We start from the raw sequence: 19,134 nt of genomic DNA on the forward strand, positions 1-19,134 counted from the left end.
CTGGCCTAGGCCACCTGAGCCAGTACCCGGCTTGCCCCGGGTCTTCGGATCCGGCGGCCGTGCACGTCACCACCGTCAGCGTCACCCCCCAACGCAGCAGGCCCCGTAGCCCTCCGTTTTTGTGGCGGGGAGGGGCGCGGCGACGCCACGTGACGCTCTGGTCCCCGCCCGGCCCTGGTCACATGGGTGGCGCGGCCGCTGCGTCAGTCACAGTCCTGGCTGCGGTAGTCGAGCCGCCGTCGCCAGCGGACGGGGCGGGGGAGCCCGGAGCTAGGTCCTCGTCAGCCCGCCCCTGTCGCCTCAGCCGGCCGTCGGGGGCTAGGCCCGACAGTCATGGAGCGGGGCGGGACCTCCGCCTGTGGTGTTTGAAGTACGTCGCCGCCTGCGCTTTTTGAGACCTCTCGAACCCCCGCCGCCGCCGCCGCCGCCGCCGCCCGGAGCTCCTCGCCCTTGGCAGCCTGTCGCCGCCCCCCCGGCGGGCTCGAATGCGCGTCCCTTGAAGGTGCAGGCTCGCCGCCGCCTCTGCCGCAACCGGGAAATGGTTCGGGCCTAGCGGAGCCGGGACTGGAGGTGAGAACAGCCGACTGACTGACTGAGGGCCGGGCCGGCCGCGGGGAGACAGTGGGGGGAGGGGAGAACAGGGTTCTCCTGGGGGCTCGGAGAGACCTTCCAGGTTAGGGCTGCTCGATTCGGCTTCTTCCCTCATCTTCGCCTTCCACCCCCGATCCTCAAAAAAAAAAAAAGAAAGAAAGAAAGAAAATTTAAAAAGCTAACCCAATCCTAACAAAAATTCCCAGAAATCCATCTTCACCGTTTCTCCTTTCGTCCCTTAATCCGTTCCTTCCCTCAGAAATTCATCATCGACTGATCTGTTACTTTTTAATACCTTCCTCAATTTCTAGTCATTTCTAGTTAAAAGAGAGAATAGGCCTAGGTTCTGGCTATCATTACCCAACTAGTTCTCGCTTTCCTTCTCGCGATCCTGCGCACGTCCTCCTTCTCCTCCCCCGCCCCCCCCCCCCCCCCGCAAAAAAGAAAAAAAAAGGAAAAAAAATTTCCGCCTTCGACTGGCGAAGGAGATTGACTAAAAATGGGAATATGGGGGTGTAATACTTGAATACCCCCCATAACTTCTGAATCGCCCTGCTAGCTAGTTACCCCGATAGCTTGTATTTGGGTGTTGATGTGTAGGCCTTCCCTCCAGCTGCCTGTGCCCGGGGTTAATCTCGTAATTGACGTCAGTGCTTTGTTCCTTCCACTTTGCTGTTCCTTCCACTCTTTGAGGATGGATCATGGGATATAGGAGTTTGAGGAGTATCCTTATTGTCTTTTCTTTCACAAACGATATCATTTATAGGAAGTTGAAGGTACAGATGTGAAATGCTTGCGTATAGAGTTCAGCCTAAGACGAAGAGTTCGATTTAGGGTTCTCAGACACTTGCAATTCAGAATTGTGCGATTTCTTTTCTGCTGACCTGTTGGAGATTTTAAACTAAGGCCGGTCCCTTTTCCAGTTACCAGTACTTTTCCTGACGGAATTTAGGCTATAGTTGTTTGTGAATAGGAGGTTTGTAAATGTGACGTTTAAAATGTGGCTTGTGTTTGAGGGCTCCGATGTTAAAAGCACAGAGCTTTGTTTCCGTATTGATTCTGCAAAGCTTTGTAAAGTGCTCCTTTTATTTAACTGTCCTTTAACTTACTAAAATTGAAATATTTATGAGAACTTTCTTGATTTTGTGTTTAATAAAGAGCCTCTGTGGCCAGTGAATCTTGCCTAGAATCGTCTTTGGTCTTATGTTCCTGAAGAAGTGTTGGCAAGTGGCCATCTGGTTTTTAACAAAGCTGGCTTCTTTAAATTGCTCAGATTTATTTTACTTTTTCATCACTGCCTCTTTCAATCTCCAAACACAAACAAAGCTTAAGTTATTTTAAATTCTCTTTTAGCCTTAACTTACCTGAAGCAATTAAAAAATTGTGTGTGTGTGTGTGTTTAACACCAGCAGTTTCATTCAGTTTATGGTGGTTTGCAGGCTCACGACTTTGGTTTTTGTTAGCTCTACAGGAACAGTAGACAGATTTTGCTTTAAATAAAATTCTGTGTCAGGTGTGGGAACAAGATAGGATGTTTGTGAATGACCAAACCTTTACTGTTTGATTAAAGAAAGAGCTTAGCTGTATTCATTGGAAAATAGTCTACCATTTTGAGGTGTAAATGTGATTCTACAGTGCTCTGAAGCTGTGTAATTAAGAATTCTTAAAGACAGCATCTTTTCATTTAGATTCAGTTTCTGCTTGTCAGATGATGTACATTCCCTTCTCTGTGCACTTAAGATGTTGTAACTCTTCGTGACAGTTGATGCATTCTGCTTTTTATTGTGATTTTTTTATAGGTCTGTTGTGTCTTTAGAGCAAGGACTATATATCTTTGTGTCCTCCCCAATATTTTATACAGTTATTAGGTTGAATTTGAATGGGATATCCAACCCAAGATTTCACAAAAGGGTACTCCTAAAAAAAATCATATGAGCAAGTGACCAGTATTTGAAGGGGAAAAAGTAACTATCAGCTACAGAAGATGACAGAAGACGAAGACTTCTAAAATTATGTATCTTTTGTTTTTAAGGGTTAAGGTAAATGTCATATTTTTATATGTACCTGAGAGAAACAAAGAAAACAGGTGTTTCTTTTGTGACCATCTACTGGTTTAGAATGGAGTCTGGAATGTATGAGGCCTTCTCTTTAAATTTTTTTTCATAAAAATCAGAGGTATTCCTAAAGTATCAAATGAAGGTACACCTGGACAGTGACCCAGAAGTGAAGTGTGTATTATAAAAATAGATGACTTAGATTTTATTTTATTTTATTAGTTTTTTAAATTTATTTTTTTATTGAAGTATGTTGTGTTAATTTCTACTGTATAGCAGTGCCTCAATTATACACATATATACATTATCTTTTTATATTCTTTTCCATTATGGTTTACCCCAGGATATTGAATATAGTTCTTTGTGCTGTACAGTACGACCTTTGTGCTCTACAGTAGGATAAACATACAGAATGTTTATCCATTCTGTATGTAACAGTTTGCATCTACTAACCCTAAACTCCCAGTCCATGCCCCAGCCTAGTTGCCCTCTCCCCAACCACAAGTCTGTTCTCTATGTCTGTGAGTCTGTTTCTGTTTTGTAGATAGGTTCATCTGTGCCATAGTTTAGATTCCACATAAGTGGTATCTTATGTTATTTGCCTTTCTCTTTCTGACTTCACCTAGAATGATAATCTCTAGTTGTTTCCATGTTGCTGCAAATGGCATTATTTTGTTCTTTTTTATGACCGAGTAGTATTCCATTGTATATATATGGACCACATATTCTTTATCCATTCATCTGTCAATGAACATTTAGGTTGTTTCCATGTCTTGGCTATTGTGAATAGTGAGCAATAAACATAAGATGCATGTATCATTTTGAATTATAGTTTTTGGCCAAGAGTGTGGTGGTTGGATCATATGGTAGATGTTATTTTTTGTTTAAGCTGTATTCTACAGATATCTTACTATAAAAACTTTTATGTATAATATAAAGGTTTTTCAACTTTTTAACCCCCCAGTCTTCATTATGCTTTTCCCACTTCCTTTTTTATTTCCTCTAAGTTGAAACAATTATATTTGATCCCTGGGATGGTGTTTGCCAGTCTCAGTTATTATGGAATAAGGTATAGTCAGTGACTAAAAACCGCTTAAAGCTAACTTGACTTGTTACCTTGCTACCTTTCTCTTTGGTTTAAGAAAAGCACTCCTACACTTGTGGTTAACTCCTCACGCCCAGAAATTGACTCTATAAATAGATTGTTCTAGATAAAGCCAGTATGGTTTGGCCACCCAGATACTGTCGTGATCTGTCCTGGAACTGGGCTTCTATTCGGCTTCTTTGACTTTTTCTTTTTGTCATCATTAGGGTGGGGACAATTTTATGGAAAGGTGAGTACAGTCAGTGCTCTTCATAAATAGGTCTTCCCACCTCTTTACAATTGCTATCATTTCTTCCATCTGGAATATCACTTTTCCTCTTTTATTCCTACCTCTTTACATTTCACCATCATTTAAGGCACAATGCAAATACCATTACCTTAAGTTTTACTTGACGCCACCCTACCCTAATTGTGCCCTATCTCCTTTGAGTCCTTGTATCACTGTATCTCTCTTAATAATTATGTGTTATGCATTAACTGTGAAACTGTAGCACGTTGGATGACTTCAGGCACAGTCAGGGAAGACTCACTAGTAGAATAAAGACTGTTATACAATATTATTGTGTGGTTCTAAGAATTAAAGCACTAATCCAATTTAAGATTTTACTTAAAAAATTAATAGTGATTCCTTAATGTCATCACATATTGTAGTCATTGTTCAAATTTCCCTTACTGGAGTTTTTGTTTTAAACAGTTTGTCTGAATTAGGATCCAAATAAGATTCATACATCATATTGGATTGATGTGTATCTCAACCCTCTTTTCTTTTTTCCTCTATGGGTTCCTTACTGTCTTTTTGTTTTTATTCCTATGCAGTTGGTTTGTTAAAGAAACCAAGCCTTTGCCCATGAGATTTCTCATAGTCTGGATTTTGCTGATTACATCCCTGTGGTTTCATGTAATATGTTCCTCTGTCCACTGTTTTTCCTGTAAATTAGTAGTTACATCTAGAAGCTTGATCCAGTTCAGACATGAATTTTCTTTTTAATGGGAAGAATACTTTGTAGGTAGAGTTGTGTACTTCCCATGTATTCTTGAACTCTCAGCCTGGCTTCTCATCCTAGCAAGCCAGTAAAATTGCTCTTACCAAGGCCACCTGTAACTTCTGCTTTGTCAAATTGTATAGTCATTGCTTAGTCGTTTACCTCTTTCTATACTTGGTATTGTTACCCATTGTCTCCTTGATAACTGTTTATTTACTTGACTTTTATGACTCTGTCCCTTTCCTGCCTTTCTTAGTACTAGCTGCCTCTTTGCAGATGCTTAATTCTCTGCTGATCATATTGATAGTTATGAATTTTCACCTGGACCTGTTTTCACTCTTCTAGGTGATTTCATCCGTTTTTATTGCTGTAACTACCATCTTTAAGTTTTAAACTCACTAGAACTCTTTGATCTACCTGACTGTCCCTCTTGAGATTGTCCAATATGTACCTTGTTTTAGTCAGGAAAAAGACACATTTCTAACTTAAGCATAAAGAAGAATTTATTGGAATTCCCATGAATTCTCAGGAAGGCAGTCAAGCCATAGGAGGACAGCTGGAAGTCAGGAAAAACTAGATCCAGAGGCTCCATGTGAGGTCAGGAGTATCCTCTGTATCTCAGAAGATACTCTTTTTTTTCTACAAGATGCTATTTGTGTGTTGAGTTAGTTCTTTTTTTGCTGCAGATCAACTTTAATACTTACTAGTATCTTTTGAATTTTAAATCTTGATCTTCTGCCATCAGAGAGGCTGACATGATTCTTAATCTCAGATCTCAATAAAGGGACTCATTAGATTATGTGTCCACCTCTGGACCACAGCTTTGGTTACAGGGTTGCATCCTGCAGAGAAGAGGAATAAAGGACACGCTAAAACAGTTGTCCAATTCATTCATTCCATGGCTATTTAGTACACACAGAGTCCTACTTTTCTTATATATATTTAATATTTTCTTTAATATAATATCACTATATATACCAGCAAACACTCTCATCTCTGCTACGGAAATAACCCAAATCATATCTACTTACTGCATCCAGAGGTATATTGTTCTCTGAGTCCAGATTCTAAAGGTGATATTCTTTGTTAATCAGACCTAGATATGCTTTGTCACAGGTCTGAAAATTGTGGACTAAATACTAAATTTAAGCATTCCTAACATAACTGATACACAGTGATAGGGGAAAAAGACCCTGAAACTCTTAGGAGGGGAAGGGAAAGGAAGGTATTGTTCCCAAACTTACACCATGTCTTGCTGGACAGGTACAGTATAAGGTGAATGATAGAACCAGCAAATTACATGGGCCTTCATTTGTTGACTTATTTCCTTGCAAGTGGAGTGAGTTCTTTGATGAGCCAAATGAAGATTTTCAGTTCTGTCCGCTAGAAAGATTTTCCTTTTCTGTTGTTTTAGGTTGAGGCTTATACTTAGAGGGCATTTGAAAGAATTTTAGGAGAGGGCAGTTCTGTTGCCTTTGCACAAGGATTGACACGTTGTGGTTGGTAGGTCCAGTGCTGCCTGCTTTTGTATGGCTGGAGAGCAAAGAGTGTTTTTACATTTTTTTAAATGGTGAGAAAAAAATCAAAAGAAGAATATTTTGTGGTATATGGGAATTATAGGAAGCTCAAAATTCAGTGTCCCTGAATAAAGTTTTACCGGAGCACAGACAGCACACCCATTTGTTCATGGCTTTTGCTACTACAGTGGCAGAGTTGAGTAGTCCTAACTTTATGCCTATAAAGCCAAAAATATTTACTTTAAAAAAGTTTGTCAACTTCTGTCTTAGCAGATGAAATGGCCCTTAGTGGATATTTTAGTCTGAGGATTGCCTTAGGGTTGAGCAGTTAGTTACAAGGTCCTATTTACTGTGATGACCCTTAGGGTATTTTTTGTTTGATTGTTTGTATATGTATCTATTTGTATGTATGTATATGTGTGTTGCTGCTGCCAAGTTGCTTCAGTCGTGTCCGACTCTGTGTGACCCCATGGACTGCAGCCTACCAGGCTTCTCTGTCCATGGGATTCTCCAGGCAAGAACACTGGAGTGGGTTGCCATTTCCTTCTCCAATGTGTTAAAGTGGAAAGTGAAAGTGAAGTCACTCAGTCGTGTCTGACTCTTAGCAACCCATGGACTGCAGCCCACCAGGCTCCTCCATCCATGGGATTTTCCGGGCAACAGTACTGGAGTGGGGTGCTATTGCCTTCTCCCATGTGTACGTGTAGATATATGTATATGTGCGTATACGTGTGTGTTTATACACACACACTTGCGTATATAGATAGATATTTAAATAAAACAGGTGGGGTCTGCACATTGGCCTAGCTTTAGTTAAAAATCCAAACTTTATGTGTCAACTGTACCCTGAAGGTAAGATTACACTCTAGCTTCTGTTGTAACATGGTTGCTCTTAGTATATCTGCGTGAATGGGGGAGAGAATTTTGAGAACAACTGGGTATGAGTAAGCTTCTAGGACTAGAAGCTGATCAGATAGTCCCTGTAAGTGTTAATTATGTTGAATTCTACTGCTTCTCAATCTCCTCACTCCTAAATTCTGTTTTTCTTCCTCAGAGATTATACCACTATTGTTTTTCCTAGAAACCTGCAGGTTGTCCTTGATGCCTCTGTTTTACTTCTCACATCTGTCTATCCCCAAGATTCTGCCTCCATAATCTTTGAATCCAAACCCTTTATCTACATTATCAACACTCCTACCATTACTGTCTTAATCCATGCTTTCATTTCTTACCTGGGTTATTGCAATAGTCTTCTCATTTGTTACCTTGTAATCTACTTCATCCTGTACCAGAGTGATTATTTTTTTTTCCCTCAAATGGCAAATTCACTTCTCCTTGAACTCCTTAGTAGTGTGGCATTTTCTGTAGTATTCTAACTGGGGATTCTTGTACATTAGTGAATTTTTATGTTAACTTCTAAAGGACTGATTTATAGCCAAGTAATGGCTTGGGAGTTTAGATTTTATTTATTAGATTTTGTTTATTAACGTGTTTATGCCAAGTTATAAAGCATTATAACTAATGCTTTAAAGCATCATTATACTAATGATGCTCAGGCAGGGCAAGATGGTGAGTTAAATTGGATCATGTATATGTTAATATAAACCTGGGCTAGTAGTTAGTATTATGTTTTCACTGTGAGGTGTATCTGGTAGATCCCATCTTGTAATTAATCAATATGAAACAGTTTGTTTGCAGTATGAGTGTTTTATTCAAACTTCAGCAGTCGTTATTCTAGATACACATTTAACATAGTTTTCATTAAGGTACATGCATGCTCAGTTGTGCCTGATTCTTTGCAACCCCATAGACTATAGCCCACCAGGCTCCTCTGTACATGGGATTATCCCTTCAAGAATGCTAGAGTGGATTGCCATGAAGGTACTAAACCACAAATGAGCAAGAAAGATGGCCAGAGTTAGCAAGTAAGGCCTCTTTAAAATTGATATTTAGGGACTACTAGCTGGTATGGTCAGAGAAGGCAATGGCAAGCCACTCCAGTACTCTTGCCTAGAAAATCCCATGGATGGAGGAGCCTGGTAGGCTGCAGTCCATGGGGTTGCCACGAGTCGTATGTGACTGAGCGACTTCACTTTCACTTTTCACTTTCACGCAATGGAGAAGGAAATGGCAACCCACTCCAGTGTTTTTGCCTGGAGAATCCCAGGGACGGCAGAGCCTAATAGGCTGCTGTCTATGGGGTTGCACAGAGTTGGACACGACTGAAGCGACTTAGCAGCAGTAGCAGCAGCAGCTGGTATGGTGGAGAAGGCAATGGCACCCCACTCCAGTACTCTCGCCTGGAAAATCCCATGGACAGAGGAGCCTGATAGGCTGTAGTCCATGGGGTCGTGAAGAGTTGGACATGACTGAGCGCCTTCACTTTCACTTTTCCCTTTCATGCATTGGAGAAGGAAATGGCAACCCACTCCAGTGTTCTTGCCTGGAGAATCCCAGGGACGGTGGAGCCTGGTGGGCTGCTGTCTATGGGGTCGCACAGAGTCGGACACGACTGAAGCGACTCAGCAGCAGTATGACATATTTATAAGCATTTTCTACACTATGTTCTTGTAGTCAAATTACAGAAATGGTTTAAAACTGTAGAAAACTGGGCATTCCCTAGCTGTCCAGTGGTTAGAACTCTGTGCCCTCATTGATGAGAGCCTGAGTTCAGTCCCTGGTAATGGAACTAAAATTCCACAAGCTCTGTGGTGCAACCAAATGGTTTAAAACTGTAGAAAACTGGGCATTCCCTGGCTGTCCAGTGGTTAGAACTCTGTGCTCTCATTGATGAGAGCCTGAGTTCAGTCCCTGGTCATGGAACTAAAATTCCACAAGCTCTGTGGTGCAACCAGATATCTCTACCTGTATATCTATATCTATCTATCTATTGTTCCATTGTTCTATCTATCTAAACTATGTTGTTTAGTTGCTATATATATATAGATAGATATATCTATCTACTTGTATATCTGTATCTGTCTATCTATTGTTGTTTAGTTGCTATGTCTGCAACTCCATGGACTATAGCCCACAATGCTCCACTGTCCATGAGATTTCCCAGGCAAGCATATTGGAGTGGGTTGCCATTTCCTTCTCCATCTATCTGTCTGTATATCAAACTAAACCTGAGGCTACATATTTTCAGGATCGAATACATCATTGGTTTAGTTTATGTAAAATAGCATAATCTGTAACAATAGTGTTATGCAGGATGTGGGATCCTAGTTCCCCAATCAGGGATAGAACCGTGCCCCCTGAAATGGAAATGTGGAGTTCAACCACTGGACCACCAGGGAAATCCCACATTAGTGTTATTTAAAGTTGTTTTAAAGTGTTTAAAGTGTTTTAAAGTTGTTTAAAGTGTTACAGTTCCATAGAGCTATAAACAAAATTAGTTCATACCTAATTTTATATTCATACTAAATTCTTAGCATTATAATTTTTAAAAGGTCATCACTCAAGATCTGAGAGATATAATTTTCTCTGAAAAGATATCTTTATGTCTTTCAGATTTCAGAAACAAACCCAAAGGTCTAGTTTGATCCCATGTATTTCTCCAGTCTTATCTTTCATTTTCACTCCCCCCAACCCTATTATCCAACTACTCTTGATCCTGTCTCTCTTCCTTGGGTCGATAAGATGTTCTTTCTGCTCAAAACTAACCTTTCTCCCTCCCTTTTCTTTCTTCCCTTCTCTTCTCCTGCCCTCATGCCACCTTTCTGTAGTTAATCTAGCTGCAATCAAATCTTAGGAAATGATGGCTAACTTTTGTTTTTATATCTTAGCCTTAGTGCAGTGTCTGATACAACATATGCCCTGGTTAACTACAATGTTAATGTACCTTATATATAGTATTGGTTTATACCAAAGAGACATTTTAAAATCAGAGTTATAAAGCCTTCAGAATTCCTTCTGAATTCTATTTAAATATGTTACAAGTCTGAATTAGAAAATATTTTGAAAGTACATTTACTCATCCCTTTATCAGTTGATTTTTCAAAGTAAGTATTCTTTGTACCATAATAAATAACTAATTTATACTTTGTAAGTTTATATTCCAGTGATTTAAGAGAAGTAACCTTAAATGACCTTAGCTACCTTTAAAAGTAGTATTCTTATTTACATTTAAAAAAAATTTATTTGATTGCACCAGGTCTTCGTTGCAGCATGTGGGCTTGGTTGTGGCATGCAGGATGTAGTTCGCTGACCAGGGAACAGAGGCCCCCTGCTTTGGGAGCTCAGGGTCTTAACCACTTGACCACCAGTGAAGTCTCCTTATTTACATCTTAATAGAAGGTTATTAACAAGAATTTAGGGTAATTAGGATAGGGGCTGATGTAAGTTTCTATGTTAGCATTTTTCTCTCACCTTTTTTTTTTTTTTTTTTAAAGTATTCTAAGGCACTAAATGGGCTTCCCAGTGCTGCTGCTGCTGAGTCATTTCAGTCGTGTCCGACTCTGTGCAACCCCATAGACAGCAGCCCACCAGGATGCCCCATCCCTGGGATTCTCCAGGCAAGAACACCGGAGTGGGTTGCCATCTCCCTCTCCAATGCATGAAAGTGAAGTCGCTCAGTCGTGTCTGACCCTCAGCGACCCCATGGACTGAAGCCTTCCAGGCTCCTTCATCCATGGGATTTTCCAGGCAAGAGTAATGGAGTGGGGTGCCACTGCCTTCTCCCCCAGTGTCGCTAGTAGTATAGAACCCACCTGCCAATGCAGGAGATGTAAGAGACACAGGTTCGATCCCTGGGTCCAGAAGATCCCCTGGAGGAGGGCATGGCAACCCTCTTTAGTATTCTTGCCTGGAGAATCTCCACGGATAGAGGAGCATGGTGGGCTGCAGTCCATGAGGTCGCAAAGAGTCGGACATGAATGACTCGACAGCACGCAGGCAAAGCACTAAAATATATTTCAGGAAATTCAGATACTTTTTTACCACTTGCAACCCACTCCAGTACTCTTGCCTGGAAAATTCCATGGACTGAGAGGCTCCTCAGAGCCTGGTAGGCTACAGTCCATGGGGTCACAAAGAGTCAGACACGACTGAGCGACTTCACTTTACTTTGGAAATAAGCAAGTGAAGATGAAATTGATTAGAAAGAATTCCTTTTTAGTGTTAATTCTAAAGAACCTTTGCTATGTAATGCTTTTTAACTTTTGCTTAATTTGCTAGATGCATTTTTAAGTAATAAAACTTTTATTTAGCCTTTTGGACCCGTGTTATTTTCTCTTGGCTTCCTCAGGTCCTATAAATGAAAGCAGTCTTGCAGTACTTTTTGAGCTGATCATTTCTTTCTGAGTGTTGTTACTGAAACAGTTTTCATACCATCTCAGTTTGCCAAGTATGATGCTGAGAGTTTATAGTCTAGTACTTATATTTGGTGAACATTTGAGAGTACAGGGTTTAAGTAAAAATAGAAATTAATCATTTCTATACTTGTGTTTCTTTTGTTTTTTCTTTTAGAGAAATTGCTTTAAAAACAACAGAATTTATTTAGTATCAATAGTAATGATTTATTGGGTTTATAATGTATTGAATGTGGGAAAAAGAAAACCTACTATCTTATTGTTGTGAAATGTAAGCAGGTCTTAAGGAATGGGAGACTATGTGGGTAAAAAAAGATGGGCGACATGTGAAACACAACTTTCAGTGAGTACTCTCACTGCCTCTTTGACTCTTGAGGCTGTAAGACTTTAGTGTTACCTTTATAAAATTCATCAAGTGTTTTGAGTATATATCTGTTGTATGCCAGCCATTACGTTAAGTGCTAGAGAGGAGAGAGGGGAAGTTAAATCATATCTTTAGTTCTTTCTGTCTAGAAGCTTATAACATGGAGATGAGTAGAGAAAGCAGGTAGAAAAATAACGATAATGTCAGGCAAGTGTTAGTGCCAAATGAAATAAAAAGAAATGTTTCGGGAAGTAAATGAGTTTAGTTCCCAGAGGATTCTTAGAGACCTTCTTGGAGGAGGGGTGCTGTGTGATAAACTTTCAAATGGATGTATTTGGAAATGGAGAGAAGGAAGGACATTATATGTACAGGGACTAGTTTGAGCAGAGACCTGGATCTGAATATGTGTAGGTTATTTTCGGGCTCAGATAAGTACTGAAGTCTTTATAAAAGTAGATAGAAATTGGACTTTGGACAGCTTTGCAACCTGAGATATGATTGTTAGATTTCCATGGAGAGGAGAGTTATTAATGACTTTTAAGTAGAAAATGTCTTAATTAGATCTGTTTTATAAAGTTGTAAAGATAATTATTGGTTCATATGTTACATAAGTTTCCAATAAGATACCTTTGCAGGTTTTAGATATTTGTATGCTTTCAAAGTAAGAAACTGAGTCAAAAGATTTTCTTCTTTATAAAGAGATTTCTGAAATTTGACTTTTAACTATTCTTTCCACCCATTTGTTTATCTTTAAAGATAAAGGTGGACTTCTCATTTTGATTTGTTTATATGCTTTTAGAGTGGTAGCACAGTTTTTTGAGATAAATGCAAACGAATTAAGTTTGGTTTAAACATTTCTCAAGTATTAGTAAATGCCCAAGAAGTATAATTTTATTTCGTTATGTTTTTAAAACAGCTTCAGGGCATGTAACCATGCAGGATTACTTACTAAGGGAAGCAGGAGCATTTAGTTTTAGTACTGAGAGAAACATCTAAAGAGAGGCAGCTGGCTACAAATAATATGAATACTCATATTCTAATGCTTACACTTAAGTGTGAGCATACTTGTGTATGTAATAAGCATTTCTGCTCTTCAATTAAGATTTTAAATTGTCTAATATTTTAAAAAGAGCAACTCAGTTTATCAGTAATCAGTTTGGCAAATAGTGTTTGAAATTGGATACTGCTTAATAACATAATAAACCTTGTGATACTGTTTGATTTCTAAGGTGAGGAAGTATCATTAAAGTATCAGAGTTGTATATATAGCTTAACACATTAGTAAAGAAATATATTTCAGTTCTTGTCAATCTCAAATCATTAAATGCAAATGTTAAGAATCTACTAAGTTAAAATGTGTTGCAGAATAGTGTCTGATTTTAGTGTGATATAAAGTACTAATTGTTTCAATTTTGAAATGTTAGTATTTTAAAAAATTATTTTTTTGGCTGCATCAGTCATGTCTTAGTTGGGGCACCCAGGGCCTTCTTTGCATCATGTAGGATCTTTTGTTACGGTGCACAAACTCTCGCTGTGGCGTGTGGACTCAGTAGTTGCGGTGCTCTGTCCTAGTTGCGCCAAGGCATGTGGGATCTTAGTTACCTGACCAGGGATTGAACCTGCATCCACTACACAGCATGGTGGATTCTTAACCACTGGACCACCAGGAAAGTCCCAAAATAATAGTATTTTGTGGTATTAGGTAAAGGATATCATGATCTCAAGATATTATCTCCTAATAAATGAGATAATCACTCCTTTTTAATCAGGTTGTAAAGTTCAGCTTACTTATTTGGTTGTCTGCTAGGTTATGTTCAGGTATGTGATGCTGGAAAACACATTCACAGATTATTGTCTAGTGGAAGAGGAAATACTAATGAACATCAAAATAAGTTTATACTTAATTGTGATCAGGTACTCTGAAGAATTATCTGCATGAATTTCCTTAAGCTGGAAGGAGTACCACAAGTTCAAGAAACGCGAAAACAGCCCTTGGTGGGAGCTGGGAGGGGAGGGTGTCAGGATATAAAATGAATCTGATGAGGTAGATAGGCAGGAGTCACATCAGGAGAAAGTCAAGTACTGGCTTTGCAGGCCAATGTTAAGTACCTTAAAGTTTATCCTACAGGTGGAAAGCTTACTAAAAGTTTTTAATCAGGGTTTGAGTGACATAATCTGATTTGTGTTTTAAAAAGATCACTTTGACTGCTGTATAAAATATGGATTAGAGAGAGAAGAAAAAAACTAGGAGTCCCAATTAGAAGGCCCTAGCATTTGTCCAAGTCAGAGATAAAATGATGGCTTGTTTGAACAGTGGCAGTAGAGGAGGAAGTGAACTGATAAATACAAGATATATTTTGGAGGCTATGATTATGGATTGGATGTGGAGAGAGGTTGAAGGGAGGATTCAGCAAGAGCAGTTTGTTGGTAGAATGAGGATCACTGGAGCAGGAGTTGTTGAAGTGAAGGGAAAAGAGATCAAGAAATCAGTTTTGGATGTACTGAGATTGATATTCCTCAGACAAAGAACATGATCAAACAGGTCCCTGAATTTGTGGTTCTCTATCTCAGAAGAGAAAGGTGTGATGTGGAGCATATCTTGGTATTTGTAGTGTAGGCATATACTTGGTATTTTAAGCCATGAGAATGTAGGGAAAGAATGTAAACTTAATCAGAGACTAAATAAGACCCACGACTGAGTGCAGAGGAGCACCACTTTTTAAGAGGTCTGGTAGATAGAACGGAAGAACCTGATGCTAGGAAAACTGGGAGATTATAGAGGCCAAAAGTATGTTAAGGAGCCATTAGTGGCTGAGTATGTGGAATGGTAGGTCAACTAAAATGATAGAGTGTCTGTTGAATTTAGCAACTTGCAAATGAGTGTGATCTTGGCAAAGGAGTGGAATGTGGGAAGCTGGAAACAGAATGTTGCAAGGTTGGAAACAGAATGTTGCATGGTGATTGGATACATTTTGGAAAGCAGTTTGTGTGTATCAGTTAAAATAGGAGATGCTCATTGCCTGAAACCTAGCAATTCCACTTGTAGATATGGGTTCCAGAAAAACTCACTCAGTCATTGGTACAAAGAGAAGTGTATAAAAATGATCATTACACCATTGTTTGTAATGGCAGAAAAAGAGGAAACAAATCTGGAGAGTGTATAACACAGTAGTGGAAATAAATGAACTACAGCCACATGAGTCAGGATGGATTAACTTCAACATAATGTTGAAAATTTAAAAGGCTGAGTCTTTATAGAGTGTACCATTTTTAAAGGTTGAAAAATATGCAGAACAATTCAGGGTCTTATTTAAGGATTCATACATATATAGTAAAAATACAAAGAAATTTATGAGAAAAAGATTAACACCAAAATCAGAATAGTGGCTGTCAGGAAGGGAGCACAGGAGATGTGATCCAGGAGGGGTACACAGTAGCATTCATTGGCAATGCTGTGTTTCCCAGGCAGCTGATAACCCAGGTATTCACTATATTGCTCCGAATACCTTTTGGGTAACTTAAATGAAACAAATGGTTGCAGAGAAAATGGAGAATCACCAAGAGTCCTTCCCGTGGAGGAGAATAGAGGAGAGGTAGAATGGTCGCTTGAGAGATCTATAGGATCAGGAAAGACTTTCTTTTTTTTAAAGAACAATATGTTTGAATGATGATAGAAAGGATTAATTAAAGAGAGAAAAGTTGAAGTTGCTGTAGAAAAGTCAATTACTGATAAAAGTCCAGAAGAAGATAGCAAAATGGGCATAATTGTCCTTTGATAGATGCTTTTTCTTTTTTAGCCAGAGGAAAGAAGAAAATGGATGCAGTGCTGATAGTTTGAAAGTTGATGGTTGATTGATGAGATTTCTCTCTGATCTTTAATCTTTTTAATCTTTGTTCAGTAAGACAAGGTCATTTGTGGAATGGAAGTTAGGAGGAAGAGTCATAGAGCTCCATGAAAATTCCTGTGAGGAATAGGAAAGAGCATTTGTCAGAGAAAAATAGTAAAATTTCTGGGAAGCTTTGAGGGCCTAGTTGAAAATGATTTATGAAACATTATTATGAAAAGTTAGATGATATGTAAAGATATAATAAAGAAAGAAAAAATGGTATGGAATTGTCTTTGCCTTCCATTTTTTTTTTTTTTTTTACTGTGTTATTTTTATTTTTTGGCCGTGTGGCATGGCATGTGGGATCTTAGTTCCCCAGTCAGGCATCTACCCTTCCCCCCACATTGGAAGCACAGAGCCCTAACCACTGGAACACCAGAGAAGTCCCTTTACTAGTTAGTTTAAACCTGAAAGCTATAGAAGTCTCTTCAGGGGAAAGGTCCTTTCATGCAAAATTCTATTTTGGTACCTACTTTTTTTTTTTTTTTTTAATGTGTGCTTGGAAGATAAGCCCAGCTTAGTTTTAATTTTTAAATTGAAGGATAATTCCTTTAGAGAATTTTGTTTTCTGTCAACCATCAATATGAATCAGCCATAGGTATACCTATTTCCCTTCCCTCTTGAACCTCCCTTCCATCTCCCTCCCCATCCCAGGTACCTGATGTTTTGTTATTGTTGGCTTTGATCTCCACAGGTGTACAACCTGTTTCCCTTACTTGTAGGAAATGACCTCTTCAGACTCTCTTTGGGTGGAGAAATCCTGTCAAATGAGGCAAGAGGAATTTCTATACCAATGAGGCTTTTTGCTTTAACATAAAGTTACAGTTTAATAGCAGTTGTAATAAACTGGATTCTGAAATAATTGAAATCTTAGCTCAATTCTCTTTTGACTTTTGAAGTGTAAATAATTTAATTAATAATAGACACTAGTTTAAAAAAAAAAAAACATCGTAACATGCCAGACACTAGTTCTGAACATTTGAAAAAGGCAACTTAAAGGTCACATTTTACTCATTCAACCATTTTTGAGGTTTTAAATTTTAAAAGGTTATAAAACTACATGTTTTTATTTAAAAAATTATAGGTGATGAATTTCTGGTTCACTGGGAATGCACCCTTTTTTGAACTATGATTACTATATTTTCTTATTGTGGTTTTATATATATATATATAGTGAAATTTATTTTAGTAATTTTAAATGTATAGCTCAGTGGCATTATGTACATTTACAGTGTATCTTGAACAGAAGCTCCATACCCATTGAATGATAATTCCCTATTCCGTTATGCCCAGTGTCTTGCAACCACCATTCTGCTTTCTGTCAGTTTGCCTTTTTTACATACCTCATGTAAGTGACTGGCTTATTTCACTTAGCCTTGATATCCTCAAGCTTCATTCATGTTGTAGCATGTGTCAGAATTTCTTTCCTTTTTAAGGCTAAATTATATTTCTTTGTATGTGTATACCACATTTTGTTTGTCCATTCATCTGTTGGTGAGCACTTGGGTTGCTTCCACCTCTTGACTTCTGTGGATAATGCTGCTATGAACATGGGGTGTACAAATACCTATTTTGAGTCCCTGCTTTCAGTTCTTTTGGCTGTATATGTAAGCGTATGATTGCTGGATCATATGGTAATTCTATATTATGAGCAACAAACTTTGCCACAGCAGCTGCACCATTTTACATTTTCACCAGCACTGCTCAGGGTTCTAATTTCTTCATATTCTTGCCAGCATTTTTTAAACAAGATTTTAAAATGTTGATAATAGCCATCCTAATAGGTGTGATGTTGTATCTCTTAGTTTTGATTTCCATTTCCCTAAAGACTGATGATGTTATAGATCACTTCATGTGTTTATTGGCTATTTGTATATTTTCTTTGGAGAAAAGCTTGTTCAAGTCCTTTCCCCATTTTTTGATTGAGTCGTCTTGGCATTTTTGTGGAAAATCTGTTACAAATGTGAAGTATTGATATATTTCCAGACTCCTGGTTCTCTTTTGAGGTTTCTAGTAAATTTTGAAATTGAGAAGTGTGTGTCTTCCAACTTTCTTCTTTTGCAAGATTGTTTTGACTATTCTGGAACTCTTGAATTTGCATGTGAATTTTAGTATCATCTCATCAATTTCTGTAAAGAAGTCAGCTGGGATATTAATAGGGACTCTGTGGAATCTGTGGATCAATTAAAGGAGTATCTTCATCTTAATAAATTCTCAAATCCATGAATAAGATTGTTCCCATTTTTTTTAGATCTTCTTTAATTTCTTTAATGTTTTGTAGTTTTCAGAGTTTGAATTTTGCTGTTCTCTTGTTAATTTTTTTCTAAGTATTTTGTGTGTGTGTGTGTGTGTGATACTGTAAATGGAATTGTTTTCTTAATTTCATTTTTGGTTTGTTTATTGTACTTTATAGAAGTAGAATTCATTTTTTTCTGTATATTGATCTTATGTCGTACAACTTTGTTGAGCTCATTTATTAGCTCTCACAGATATTTTGTGGATTCTTTATGGTTTTCTACATATAATATCATTATTCTACTTTTCCTTTCCAGTTCAGAGCCTTTTACTTCTGTTTCTTGCCTGATTGACTTGACTAGAACCTCTTTACAGTATGGATTAGAAGTGGTGAAAGGACATCCTTGTCTTGTTCTTTTCTTGATCTTAAGGGGAAAGCATTCAGTCTCTCACTATTAAATATGATAGCTCCATTTTCCTTGTAGATATACCTTGTTAGCTTTAGGAAATTTCCTTCTGTTCCTAGTTTGTTGAGTGGTTTTGTCAAGAAGAGATGTTACAACTTGTCAGATGCATTTTCTACATCCGTTGAGATGGTCATCTGGTTTTTGTCCTGTATTCTATTGTTAGGATGTGTTACTTTAACTGATTTTTGGATGTTAAGCCAGTCTTGCATTCTTCAGTTGGTCATGGTGTATAATCCTTTTAATATTGCTGGATTTGGTTTGTTAGTATTTTGGGGGGGACTTTTTGTGTAAATATAAGGTTTGTATTGATCTGTAGAATTTTATTTTTTTTTTTAGGTAAGAAATGGATTTACTCAGATTCAGAGAGAAGCACACTCCACAGACAGAGTGTGAGCCATCTCATAGGGCGAGTACAGCAACCTGATCTGTAGATTTTTTTTCTTGTGATGTCTTCGTCTGGTTTTCATATCAGGGTAATATTACCTTTACAAAATGAATTAGAAGTAGTTTCCTCCTTCCTTTTTTGGGGAAGAGTTTGTGAAGGATTGGTATTAATTCCGGAGAAGGCAATGGCACCCCACTCTAGTACTCTTGCCTGGAAAATCCCATGGATGGAGGA

The 19,134-nt window shown here is 38.4% G+C and overlaps 1 protein-coding gene across 3 annotated transcripts in view; it reads left to right on the plus strand.

The window, feature by feature from the left end:
* Window positions 1-210: 210 nt before the first annotated feature.
* Window positions 211-19,134, plus strand: part of AFF4 (AF4/FMR2 family member 4) — an 85,058-nt gene continuing 66,134 nt past the window's right edge. For all 3 annotated transcript variants that reach the window (XM_027546511.1, XM_027546510.1, XM_027546512.1), the window contains exon 1: window positions 211-570. The gene's annotated coding sequence lies outside the window, so the exon portion shown is untranslated. The remainder of the gene's footprint in view (window positions 571-19,134) is intronic.

Source organism: Bos indicus x Bos taurus, chromosome 7 (assembly GCF_003369695.1).
Source record: "Bos indicus x Bos taurus breed Angus x Brahman F1 hybrid chromosome 7, Bos_hybrid_MaternalHap_v2.0, whole genome shotgun sequence".
In the NCBI taxonomy this organism is placed as follows: domain Eukaryota; kingdom Metazoa; phylum Chordata; class Mammalia; order Artiodactyla; family Bovidae; genus Bos; species Bos indicus x Bos taurus.